General features: G+C 42.0%; 1 protein-coding gene across 2 annotated transcripts in view; it reads left to right on the top strand.

Annotated features, from left to right (window-relative positions):
• Nucleotides 1-12,297, top strand: part of COMMD1 (copper metabolism domain containing 1) — a 67,416-nt gene that overhangs the window by 33,214 nt on the left and 21,905 nt on the right. The gene's annotated exons all lie outside the window — the stretch shown is intronic.

Below are 12,297 nucleotides of genomic sequence, written 5' to 3'. Positions count from 1 at the left end.
GGTGGACGTGCATTGGAGCAGATCATTAATAACTCCCCATGCAAAATCTGGGAAATGGCTTTTAGTGCTTCTCTTTCCTTTCCCTGTTGTTGGAACCTGAGTCAAACGCTGCCTTTTATCTGAAGTGGATTCCCCAGGGACTCGTGCTCCATACCAGTCTATGTATTATTCAGCCTCATCCTTTTCTTAACATCTTGCCTTTTCCAGATTTTCAGTTGTGAAGCAGTAGCATTTTATACCTAGTGAAATGTAATCATTTGGTTATATTGTATGCACTCTTATCAAGAAGGTGAATCTCAGGCCTCTCAAAAGGTGTAGGCAATCATGCAGAAAAATCTAATTTATGCTGGTGTAGTAGGATAGATGTAATGCACCTGTGATTTTGGAAACCAGAGCCTGCCCAGCTGCCACTGAAGTGCATCCTGGGTGGGTACTTTCTTTTTCTTTTTTCTTGAATAAAGTGGGTATTTTGTAAGACTGGAAAGCTGGGCAGGAAAGACATTACAGAGCAATTAGCACTGAGCTGTGTTTGGCCGAGGAAGAGCCTGTCATCTCTGACAGGGGAGACAGGTTGTTTTCCTTGGAACATCTGTCGAAGATGTAGCAAGCCGAGATGGGGGAATTGTTTTGAGATACTGCTTTTCGAACTGATAGGCCATCACTTGAACATTGCCTGGGCATCAGTTATGGTGAGTTCACTGGTAGACAGGGGACTATTTCCAGGGTAGGTGCTACATCAGGGACTGCTCGAGAACAGTCAGTAGGAGTAGCAGAGTCCAGCGGAGATGTCCGAGTCCTGGTGTGGGCTTGGAGTCCAGCAGGTCCTGGGGTGCAGATCACCTCTGGGCAGCAGCAGTGTGTGCCTTGCTGATGTGAGTCTTGCTGTTTCTCCCTTGCCTTTCTCTGCTGCTTCTGTTTCATTTCTTCTGCCTCTCTTCTTTTCCCTTCTGCCCCCGTGCCCTCAAGGTGCTGTTCTGCCTCTTTCCTCCATCTTTTCATTCCCTTGACTTCATCTTCAAACTTAGTTCCTTGCTTTGTTTCAGCAGAGGTGCTGAGTGTTTTTTGTCTTTATTGGAGTTATGCAACACAGCAAAGGACCACAAACTGTCCCAGGTCAAAGCTGCCCATGACTACATGAAGGTATGGAGGCTGTCCTGGGGAAGGTTCAGGTTTACAAGGTGTCTCCATGTTCTGTTGCTTTATGTTATTTGTATTGAGACCAGTGATGTGTTATGAAAACAGCACGTTGTTCTTTCTCTGTGGCACAGCTTATTTTTCTGGGAAACTGTGAATAGGTTGTGTTCTTAGGGTTGTATGTGGTTTGGTGGTTTTTTTCTTTGAAGTAGTGTATGAAATCTTCACTTGAAACTGTGTGTGAAACTCTTTGCCTGTACTACTTGTGTGAATTTATGAACTGCAATATCAAAGTAGGGCTTTAAAACCAAGGATGGAATATAGAGGAATTACTTGTCACCTGCATCTTCTAATATATTTGAAATAATGAGCTTTATGTGGTGCATTTATGTAGCTAAGCTGTTTAAATTTTATTCATGATGATGATTATACTGAGAATCAGCTTTGCTGGTTGAGGTACACGTGAACACAGCTGGGGCTTATTACCCTGGAGACTTGATTAGAATTGGGCAGGGGGCAGCTTAAAAGTGAGCACATTTGCATTTTAAGTGAGCTGTGGTTGCAGTGGAGATGTGCAAACCGCTGTCAGTGACAACTGTCCCTCAGTCTGTGCCAATGGTGTCGCACGCTGGTGACGCGACTCGGGGCTCCGGGGTGCACGAGGACACTGCTACTGCTTTCTGATGTTTTTTTTCCCCTTTGGACTCGTGAATCATGTGGCAATCTCAGCTTCAAACAGGATGCTGTCAAGGGGTTTAATAGATTTACTGAGAGAGTCGATTGTGCACACACTGGATGAAGTCTTCAGATGCCTCATTAAATATCAGCAAACCAAAGGGCCATCATCTCTTCTCCTCTCCTCTCCTCCTCCCCGTACTTCATCTGTCATCTGTTTGTAGCCTGCATTGAAGCTTTCCTCTTTAGACTTTTACTTTTGAGTTGGCCTTACTTGAAAATAAATGTTGAGAGCTGAAGATGGACGTACATGAACAAATGGGTCCACTTATTTAGAGAAGACCAGCTCTGCATGTTGCATATTGAAATAATTATTTTTTTTCCTTTCCACAGTGGTAAACATGCTTAACTCTGCGAGCATTGCTCATGCAAAGGACAGCATCCTTTTGACACTCAGTGATGTTTTTGATGGAGGGAAGAGTTGGGTCACCATGTTGTTTTGTGCTGAAAACTAACATATTCAAATCTCTTACACTTGAAATGATGAAGATGCCTTTTGTCCATAGTTTCTCACTCCTCTGTTACAAACACACCTTCATCTTTTACGCTTGTGTTTAGCCTTTAGACTTGGCTGGTACTAACTCGGGACAAATCAGGTGAAAAGCAAGGAGTCAGATGTTGAGGAAAAGATGTGGCTTTTTTTTAATCAGAGCAAAGTGCTTTACATGGATAGTCTATATTTCTGGATAAGCAGGGGGACATTTTCATGTCCTTCCAGGGTATTTTTTGGTATTAAAGTAATAGCTTAAACAGAAAAAATGTTTTATGGTCATGGGTGTGTTTCATCACTAAGAAGTTGCCTTCATGGCACTGTAAGTGCTGTGCTGTGCTCATGGGCCAAAAAAGTCATGCTTTACAAAGCTAATGGCATGTCTCTGTACCCCTGATAAATTCTGAATATATTTGTTTTCATGTGCAGCCTTCCACTTGCATAAACATCTGGGTAAAACAAGCTATTCTGTCTTTTTCTGCTTTTCACTTTGTCTCCTCTCGCCTCTTACCTCTGAAGTTTTCACTCTGGTTTGAGTCATTGGAACGTGTTGGGTACTCATGTAGCTCACCCCCTCACATACATACATGCCCATGGCCTTTTTTTGGAAACTTGTGTTCAAACTCACACAGCTGTGTGTGGGTGTGCCAGGAGCAAATTATCAATTACTGACACCCAGAGAAATTTCCAGAGTGGAGGAGGCCCTGGAGATAGATACCCAGGGAGTATTTCTTCTGAGGTTCCTGCAGGGACAGAATTCTGTATGGGCTGCAGTGAATGGGGTGACATCAGGCTGGAAACTGGTCACTAGTGGGGTTCCAGAGGGCTCCATCTTAGACCCTGTGCTCTTCAACATCTTCATAAATGCCTTGGACACAGGACTGGAAAGGGATACTAAGTAAGTTTGTCGCTGCTACTGAATTGGGAGGAGCTCTCTCCCTTCAAGGCAGAGAAGCCCTGAAGAGAGAACCTCGACAAAAGGCTGGACAATCACCAAGTTTGTGAAGTTTAACAAAGACAAGTGCTCGATTCTGCACCTGGAATGGGGCAATCCTGGAGAGCAACTGCAGGAAGGGACCTGGGGGTCCTGGTCAACGGCAAGTTGAACATGAGTCAGCAGTACCCTGGCAGCCAGGAGGGCCAACCGTGTCCGGGGGGAGCATCAGGCAAAGCATCGCCAGCTGGTCAAGGGAGGGGATTGTCCTGCTCTGCTCTGCACTGGGGCGGCCTCACCTTGAATATTGTGAGAGTTTTGGGCACCACAATGTAAGAAGGATATTAAGCTATTTAATCTAGAGTGTCCAAAGGAGGGCAGCAAAGATGGTGAAGGGCCATGTGAGGAGTGGCTCAGGGCACTTGGTGACTGAGGGGAGACCTCACTGCAGTTACAACTCCCTTGTGAGGGACAAAGGAGGGGCAGGCACTGATCTCTTCTCTGTGGTGACAAGTGACAGGACCCGAGGGAATGGCATGAAGTTGTGTCAGGGGAGATTTAGGTTGGATATTAGGAAGAGGATCTTCATCCATAGGGTGGTTGGGTGCTGGAACAGCCTCCCCAGGGAAGTGTTTGCAGCACCAGGTGTGTCTGAGTTCGAGAGGCATTTGGACAACATTCTCAGGGTGTGACTCTTGGGACTGTACTGTGCAGGGCCAGGAGTTGGACTTTGATGATCCTTGTAAGTCCCTTCCAAATCAGAATACTCTGTGATAATGGAAATCCAGTAGGCACTAGAAAAGAAATGCAGAAGGCTGCTTTACTTGTGTTGGTACCAATGCTATCTGTGTTCCTCTTGGTTTATTTCTATGTTATTAAACGTGTCACATTTGGGTAGTAATTCTAATGTGTCCCAGCACAGGAGTGGGATACAGACAGTTGTTTCCATGTTAGGGATGTAGAGGGGGCAATGCAGAGCTTGTAATTTGCTATTTAATTACGAAATCACTATTCTCATTAAATATTTGCCATAGCAGCTTTTTCCTGTCCACAGCTCTTTTTGTTTGTCTCTCTCCTCACAGGAGTGCAGGAAAATGAAAATACTTCACTTCTTTCTGTATTATTTTATTATACTTGTTTCTGAAGTATTTTCTGGATTTTTTAGGTGGAGTTACATCATGGAAAGGGGGATTAAACATTGGAATGGGCTGCCCAGTGAGGTGGTGAAGTCACTGTCTCTGGAGTCTTTAAGGAAAGACTGGAGGTAGTATATAGTGCCATGGTCTAGTTGACATGGTGATAGGTTGAACTCGAGGATCTCAGAGGTCTTTTCCAACCTAATTGATTCTGTGATTCTATGGGTTAATCCCATATATCATGCTTATGAAGGACAAGTCCCAATCCTAACCTTACAAAGATGCTTTTTTGTACTGTATTTGTGTATCTTCAAAGGTTTTAATTCTCCTCTAGCATTTAATTTCTAGTAACTCCTAGATTAAGGCAGTGTTTTAAGGGGAGGGATTACATAGTGCTTTCAAAGTACTGAATTGTTTATTAGGGTGAGCTGTATCACCCTGGGGTTGTTTCATCCCCAGGACCGAACACAATCATCATCACATCTTTTCTTTGTGCACTTGCCTCCTCTTTCCACCTGAATCAGCATCTGAAAGGGAGCCTTGAAGCTTGTCTTGTTTGAAAAACCTCCAGATTTCTGGCTTGCTGTCACTGTCATCTTTGCAACAGCATTGCAGTCAGGTACCATGGTGATCTTAAACACTGTCACACTGCCTGCATGTACTTCTCAAATAATTTTTGTAAGGTTTTTTTATTGCTTTGATTCCAAGATGCTGAAACAAGAGGCATATCTAATCCCAGCTACAATGTCAATGCCATTTACCTGAGAAGAAACTAATTTTTAATGATTTGCTCAGTGCTTATCAGTGCCTTATTCCTTTGTACTCCTTTAGCTTCGGGAGAACAGTTTCTGACATGGGAATCTGCCTGTGTAAAAGTGCTGTTCACTGAAATACAAATGGATCTCTACTTCTAGACGTGTTTCAAATGAACACTGGTAATGAACTCTTTTGTACTTCTGCTTGGAAGGTAGAAATATAAAATGATACAATATTCTCCTAACTTCCCTGGCCTTCAACTTATCCAGGAAGCAACTCTTCACAGTCATTTTCTGGACTTGAAACAAAATTTTCTAAAACATGGAAAATGCATTGCACACAGACCTCAAGGCCATGGCTGCAGATGTAAGAACAGAACCAACTCAGAACTGTGTTTAGACATCCCTTGTGGCACTAAGGGCATGTAATTTCCCTTCCCTGTTTGGCAAAGCCTCCAGTGATTCCAGAATCATGTTGGAGTCCCAGGTACAACAGCATCCTGCTCCTTAGGGGTATGAGAGTGGTTAGTACTATGATTAAGGTAATATGCTGAAAAAAATTGCCACATGGGTTAAGATTGCAGTTATGCATCATGCTCGAGCAGGTACAAACTGCCAAGCTGTTTGCTGTCCTTCCCTGCTCCTTTCCTATCCCAGAAAGGGGTTTGCTTGCTTTACTGGGTTGATTTGTGGCCAGATTAGTGGAGAGGACTCCAGTGGTTGCCAGCACTGGCATAGGGGAGTTTTCTGGGAAGGGGGAGAGGACCTCAGTTTGGCTCCTTGTGTAACTGGAGGAGGCTCTGCTGGAAGCCTGCAGTAAGAGATGGTGCTGGCTGTGATGGTTGTGGTTCTGAAGGGTTTATCATGCCTCTCACCCAGGGATGTTGGAATTACTAGTTCTTCATAACCTTTTTTTGTTTTCAACAATCAAAATAAACTAAAACTTTTTTCTGAGGGGCTGTTAAGTTTGATAAAGTCAACAAAAAAGTTAATGAGAACTTAAACTGTAAGCATATCATAATTCTTTCTTTTTTTTTTTCTATTTCACATAAGGAAGGACCAAGTGGCCAGAAGCAGTAAAACCTAACTTACTGTATACTGGGAAACTGGGGCAGGGGGTGGAAATAAATCTTTGAGTGGGATAGCTTTCTTCTGGGAGAACTCCTACAAATATAAACATTGAAACAGAAAATATTACTCTGTTATATCTAAATAACTTGTTATGTTCACTTGGCAAAGGCTAATTTTCAGCATCTAAAGTAAAAGGGGCTTCTACTGATTTTTGGGAGGGTTATTTGTTTCTAATTTCAGGGTCTGAGATTCAAAATAGTTTCTTTTTTTCTCCTTCTTCAAAAAGAAAGCCACAGGCTTGTTGCCATGGGCTTGAGGAAGGTAATTCTGCTGAATTTCACAGAAGGAACTCTATTTTGCTGTGGACTTACGAGCGGGTTAGAAGAATGAAACTAAGTCAGATTAGCAATAATTAGATCTATAAATTCAGAGTGAGATGTGTATATATATATATTAAAAAAAAAAACCAATAAATTGCCAGGAAGATATGGAGCTGACTGAATAGAGAAGCATATGAAAGATACAGTGGGCCATCAACTAAAACACTTTTCCAGCAGGAAAAAATCTCCTAAGAATTAGTGAAAGTAAACGTTTGATCCTGCTCTTTCTCTGTCCTGTGTGTGCCTGAGGCGCAGGTTTGCAGGCTCTTCCCTGGGCTCATCCCTGCAAAGCCTGCCTGGGGTCAAGCTTCCTGGGGCAAAGCCCTGGGGGGTTTTTGATTGTTCACCTAAAGCTCCATCTCTGAGGTGTCCTTGTTTTCTGTAAAGGAGTCCAGAGAGAGAGATAAGGCTCTGGGTGATGAATTCTGGGTCTATTGTACTAATGGCTTGTGTTTCACTGAGGATGTAATTGAAAGGTGGCAATGTCAGTGCTTCAAACAGATGTTGTTACAGCAGGGATTTTGAAAATATTGCAGAGGTTTATTTGCTTTCATAAGCACTTGAATTCCAGCTTTCTTATGTGATGCCCATCTTCCCTCATTACACTGGCTGCCTGTTTTCCTGCTATGCAAGGGCTTGGGATAATGTCAGAAAATGTGAATTGCCGTGAAATGAGTGGAGTTGCTTGGGGTTTAGTTTGTTCCCCCTCCCAACAGCAGCTGAAGGAAAGGATTTGTTTTCCAAGCACAGTGCCAGAACACCAGTGAAATTTCTGATGGATGCTGTTGTCCTGAGACATGGCAGTGCTTCATTCTTCCTCAGCTTGGCTGGACCCATAGCAGCCTTCATCTGCAAGCAGGGTGGGTTTTTCCCTCTGTCCTGTGGATCCTGATAGATTTACACACCTTTTGGCTATTCCTTCAAGTTTGTGGAGACTGGGAAACGTGTTCGTGGAGCTTGTATCCAGGATGTCAGAGGTAACCTTGGGAAAGATCATTTTACTTAGGAGGATACAAAATTAATGTGACCTGACGGGCAGTCTGAATGAAAAGAGTGAAGAAAACAACATCAAAACAAAAAATTCAAACAGCTGCCTCCAGGAAGTACAAGGGAAGGTGCTAAATCTGGGAAGATTTATCCCCACCTAGTATTTGGCCATCAGAATTGCTTCTGAATGTTGTGTGTTGAGTCTCATCTCTGTAGGTTCCTTGTGTAGTCAGTGGAGGGAGAGGCTTCTCCAGGGAGTGACTCAGGGTCGATTCAGAGGGCAAATTTAGCCTGACAAAGACTACCTTAAGCACTGTAGGTACCTGGACTTGATGTGAATACTCCTCAGTGTGGTTTGTTGCACAAATATTTGTGAAAGACTGCTGGTTGTTCAGCTCTCACCTCAAAAAGCCACCTTCCAAGTTCGACTGATGCAGTAAAAAGAAGTTTGTTCGTGAAACTAATATGTTTGCTGTCCATCCTCAGAGAAAGATGACTGTTCATCTTTTCTGTCCTGCCTCTTCTTGGTCTTGTCTCCCTCTGAAATCACACACTGATTCTTTGAGTGGCAGCATTTCCCTACCTCTTTTGGTAGGTCACACTATTTAGTCTTTTTGTTGCCAATTATAAGAAGGGGGGTGAGAAGAAAGGGTGTGCTGTGAAAGGGATTTTTACTGAGGTATTTGTCTCATGTTAACTCAGTGACATTGTAATAGCTGTGCCTGTAACATTATCCTTAAATAAAAGCTGAGAGTTTGCTGATTGTTCCCCTCTAGTGCTGGAGGGGTGTCCTGTTTCGTCCTGTGCAAAGCCCTCTTACTTTGTATTTTACACTCTGACTTCTTGGTTTTTAATACAAGATGGAAATTCAAGAGGAGTGCAGTTTTTTGGTGAAGGTTGAGCATTGATAGAAGTTGTAATACAAATAATGGAAAAATACTTCTATGTTGATTAAAAAAGAGGGAATTTGTTCCTCTGAGGCTCTAAATGAAACAAAATCTTCATCCACCAATTGATCAGCTATCACCAACAGAAGTATTTCCTTGTGGCTCTGAGAAATTTTCTAGATTTGCAATGAAAGATGTGAACACTTCTGCAAAAACAATTAAACCTTTTTAATTCTGCTTTCCTTTCTCTCTCTTTCGTCTGAGGCTGTTTTGCCTCTATTAATCTCTAGCAAGTACGTCTTTCCATCTTAAAAATATGGAATAATTTAAATATATTATCATAACAGTATTTTCACAGTGAATACCAGTTTCAGCAAAAAAGATTAGTAGAACTAGTAAAATTACTTAAACATTCTGTATTATAAAACTGTAGGAAGCTGTGGTGTATCACGTTGCTGAGTGTGTTGTGTCTGGAGCAGGAGGGACTGGATTTGGCAGCATGGCTATGAAGGCAGAATTAAATCCAATTTGTTTTGTCTTTTCATTGGAAGATGTCAGTGTATTCTAAAAAACAACCATTTATTCAAAGTTGAAACATGATCTACAATGGCAACATGAATTCCTTTCCATCTGAGCAGGAGGCAGCTAGCACTATCTGTGGAGTTTTTTCATCAGGGATAAATCCACAGGAACCTTTGCTGACCTCCCTGTGTCTTGAACTTCTAGTTTGACTTAGTCTGCTTTACCTGTTTATCCTGTGCACTCCTTGGGTAAGGGAATTTCATTCCAGGGAGCAGCCTTGCTGATACTCAGAATTCAGAAACTTCCTGAAAACAATGTCCATGTAAATATGTAGGTCAAAGAGAGGAAAATTTTAGTTAAGGTTTTATTGGTAATTGTTTTGTTGTTATCACTCTACAGAAATATATTTTGTATTTGTAAACCAGTAAAAGCGTTGTGTGCCTTTACTTCTTAGGAGATTTTCAAATATTTTGTAAATATTTGTAAATATTTATCTTTGAAATTACGCAGTCGGCTAATTCACGGATAAGGGAAAACCTGTATTTCGTTGTCAGGCTTTCAGTGGAAGGAGCTGTCTGGTCAAATCCCATAGTGCAGATGACACCAACTTAAAAAGGCTTTTCAACTTCTCACGTGTTGATGTTCTCAACAGTGCTATCATACTCTGCATGTATTGGCATGGTCAAAAAAAAAGAACACAAGAAGGTGTTGAAGTGATGGGCTGTAGCTGCTTGGTGCAGCCTGGCAGGGATGAGCCAAGTGTTTGGCTTTGGGACAGGAGACCTGCAGCCCACAGGGCCCGAATTTTAAAGCTCCGGTTTTGTTTCTGTTCTTCCCAGCGTGCGGAAAACTTTGTTTTTGTAGTGTTTCTGGAGAACAGCTAAAAGGTAAGGTTAAATTCTTTCAGGACAAGTCCATTGTATCTGACCTGGGAAAAAAAAAAAGAAGTCTTTTGTGTTTATCTCTAAAGTGTATTTTAAATGAAAACTAAAGAAAAACAGTAAACAATGACAGAGACAGGGTTATTTCTGTCGTGATATTCTGCCTTCTGTCCCCTAATTTATCACAACATTTGTGCTTACATAGGGTGAGTTTAACACCAGGCTTAACCCATTTATAAGTTATCTCCACAAAGTGATGTTTTCCAGAAGGGTGTAATGTGGTGGTGGGAGGGGGGTGCGTGCACAAAGTGTGACAGGGAGGAGAAACCCTTTTGCCTCATGTTGTGGCAGTTGGTGGTCAGAGGAGTCTCTTCTCTTTCTAGCAGGGAAAGAGATGTTTTCCTGCAAAATTCAGCTTCTTTCATGTTGCCTTGCACAGTGCCTGGTGAAAGAAGAGTAGCGGGGGAGACGAAGAGGAAGCAACACAGCATCTCCTTTATTTTCACTGTTTAAATTTAGTACCTCTTGGCTTTTCCACATGAAAAACACAATGGCTAAAACTTAGCTTGCCTTAGGCTTTATTTATTCAGATCTGTTTGGCTTGTTCACATGGGAAGGATCAAGTCTTCTGTTGTTTTCTGGGCCCTGAATTGCAGTCCTTGTTATAGGGTCTGATTATAAAGTCACATCTCCCAAGAAAGGCGTTTTTGTCTGGTGAAGTGCCCATGGCCAAGTCCTGGCAAGCAGCACTGTCTGGCCAGCTGGGCAGCACTTGGGTTTTCAAGGCTTTGCCTGCTGGACTGTGATGGTATCTGATGGGGGACATTAACTATCAAGATGCTGATGCCTGTCATGGTTTAAAATGGGTTGTTGAAAAAGGTTTGTGGGCTGGTTTTTTCCACAGTGTTGTCCCCCGTAGTGTTGCACCAGAGCTTTGGCAGCTGTCATGGTAGGCACTCGTGACACATCCCTATGTCAGAACACCACGTGGTTCCACAACCACAGTACATCCAGGTCACCTGAAGAGCTTGAGGGCCTTTTTGTGACCTGAAGTCATGCTCAGAGTAGGAACCTGCCCAGCCCCTTAACCCGGCATCAAGGCCCCAGGCACAGCATCAGGGCCCCAGGCACATTCCCTGCTTTCGCCTCTGAGGGTGGAAGTCTTACATCTCCTGCTGTTCAAATAAACATAATTCGTTTGGACTTTGTTTTCTGGACAATACACATTAATTGTGTGGTGAGGCTTTTATTGGCAATAATGTGTTTGCTTTTCCCTGTGAAGTTGTTTGTGCACCAACACAGTCCTTTGGTTTAAGAGACCGGTTTATTGGGGAGACATGGTGTGTTGCTGTCTGCTCAGGTTACCTCAGACTCACCTCAGCAGCAGATCTTGCCTCTTTGTTTAGAAAACAAATAAATAAAATAAATCTTATCTTTGACAAGTATGCAACCTGTGCCAGTCGGCGGTGCTTTTTCCTCTTATCGTGCTGGGCTGAAGTTGTTCACGCGCATTTTCTTGTGCTGCTGGTTAACAACATTCAAAGACTGTGATGTTGCATGTCTTAAAGCCTTTTCCATCACTGTCACGGGGTTTTGTTGCTTATGAACACACATAAACATTTTGTTTATGAACAACAAAAAAGCTGAAGTGAGCTTTCTCGCTTTCTCATTGAGAAGACACGTGACATGTCCATCACCCATCCCTGAGGTGCTAAGCTTCATTTTGTAGGAGGGTTTTTTAATGCATTTGGGTTTCATTTTAAGTGAAAGTGACTGTTTCTAAGAATTCTGTTTGTTACTTTAGTGCTAAATCTTATAAAATACAAAAATATTTAATTATTATTGGGTTTCAGGAAGTTTGGAATTCATTGCATATTTAGAAAAATATTCTGATATTTTGTGCTTTGTTTATTGTGAAGCCTTGCTACAAAAATAATTTGTAACCCTTCAAATAATACTTAGAATTAGCTGAGGGTCCTCTCTGTCTTAAAAGAGGAAGAAACTAATGGTGTTCAATATTTATCCAGCTGTCTTCCCACTCCTCCCACGAGTACTTAAACCATATGTAAATAACCACTTATACTCCATTTTACATTGTTTTAATTAAAGGCATCTCTTCTTCCTCTGTAATTTCTCATAAAAAACCCACCTATAGAAAAACTAGTTTCTGTGACATGTTTTGCATGAATAAACCATGAGGTTTTATTAACTTTTTAAACTTTTTTATTTAACTTCTAAGAACACTTGGGAGAAAAACAGATTGTTCAAGAGAGGATGGTTTAAGGATTGGAAGTCAGAGTCTTTTGCTGTGTTCATTTTGTGTTTTTCACTGTCATCTGTTACTTATAATATTTTCAGATTTGAGTTTATTCTGGAGTTTATTTG

This window comes from Manacus candei, unplaced genomic scaffold (assembly GCF_025592945.1).
Source record: "Manacus candei isolate 608988 ecotype Guabito, Panama unplaced genomic scaffold, ASM2559294v1 h1tg000017l, whole genome shotgun sequence".
Classification (NCBI taxonomy): domain Eukaryota; kingdom Metazoa; phylum Chordata; class Aves; order Passeriformes; family Pipridae; genus Manacus; species Manacus candei.
This window is presented reverse-complemented; position numbering and strand designations above follow the sequence as displayed.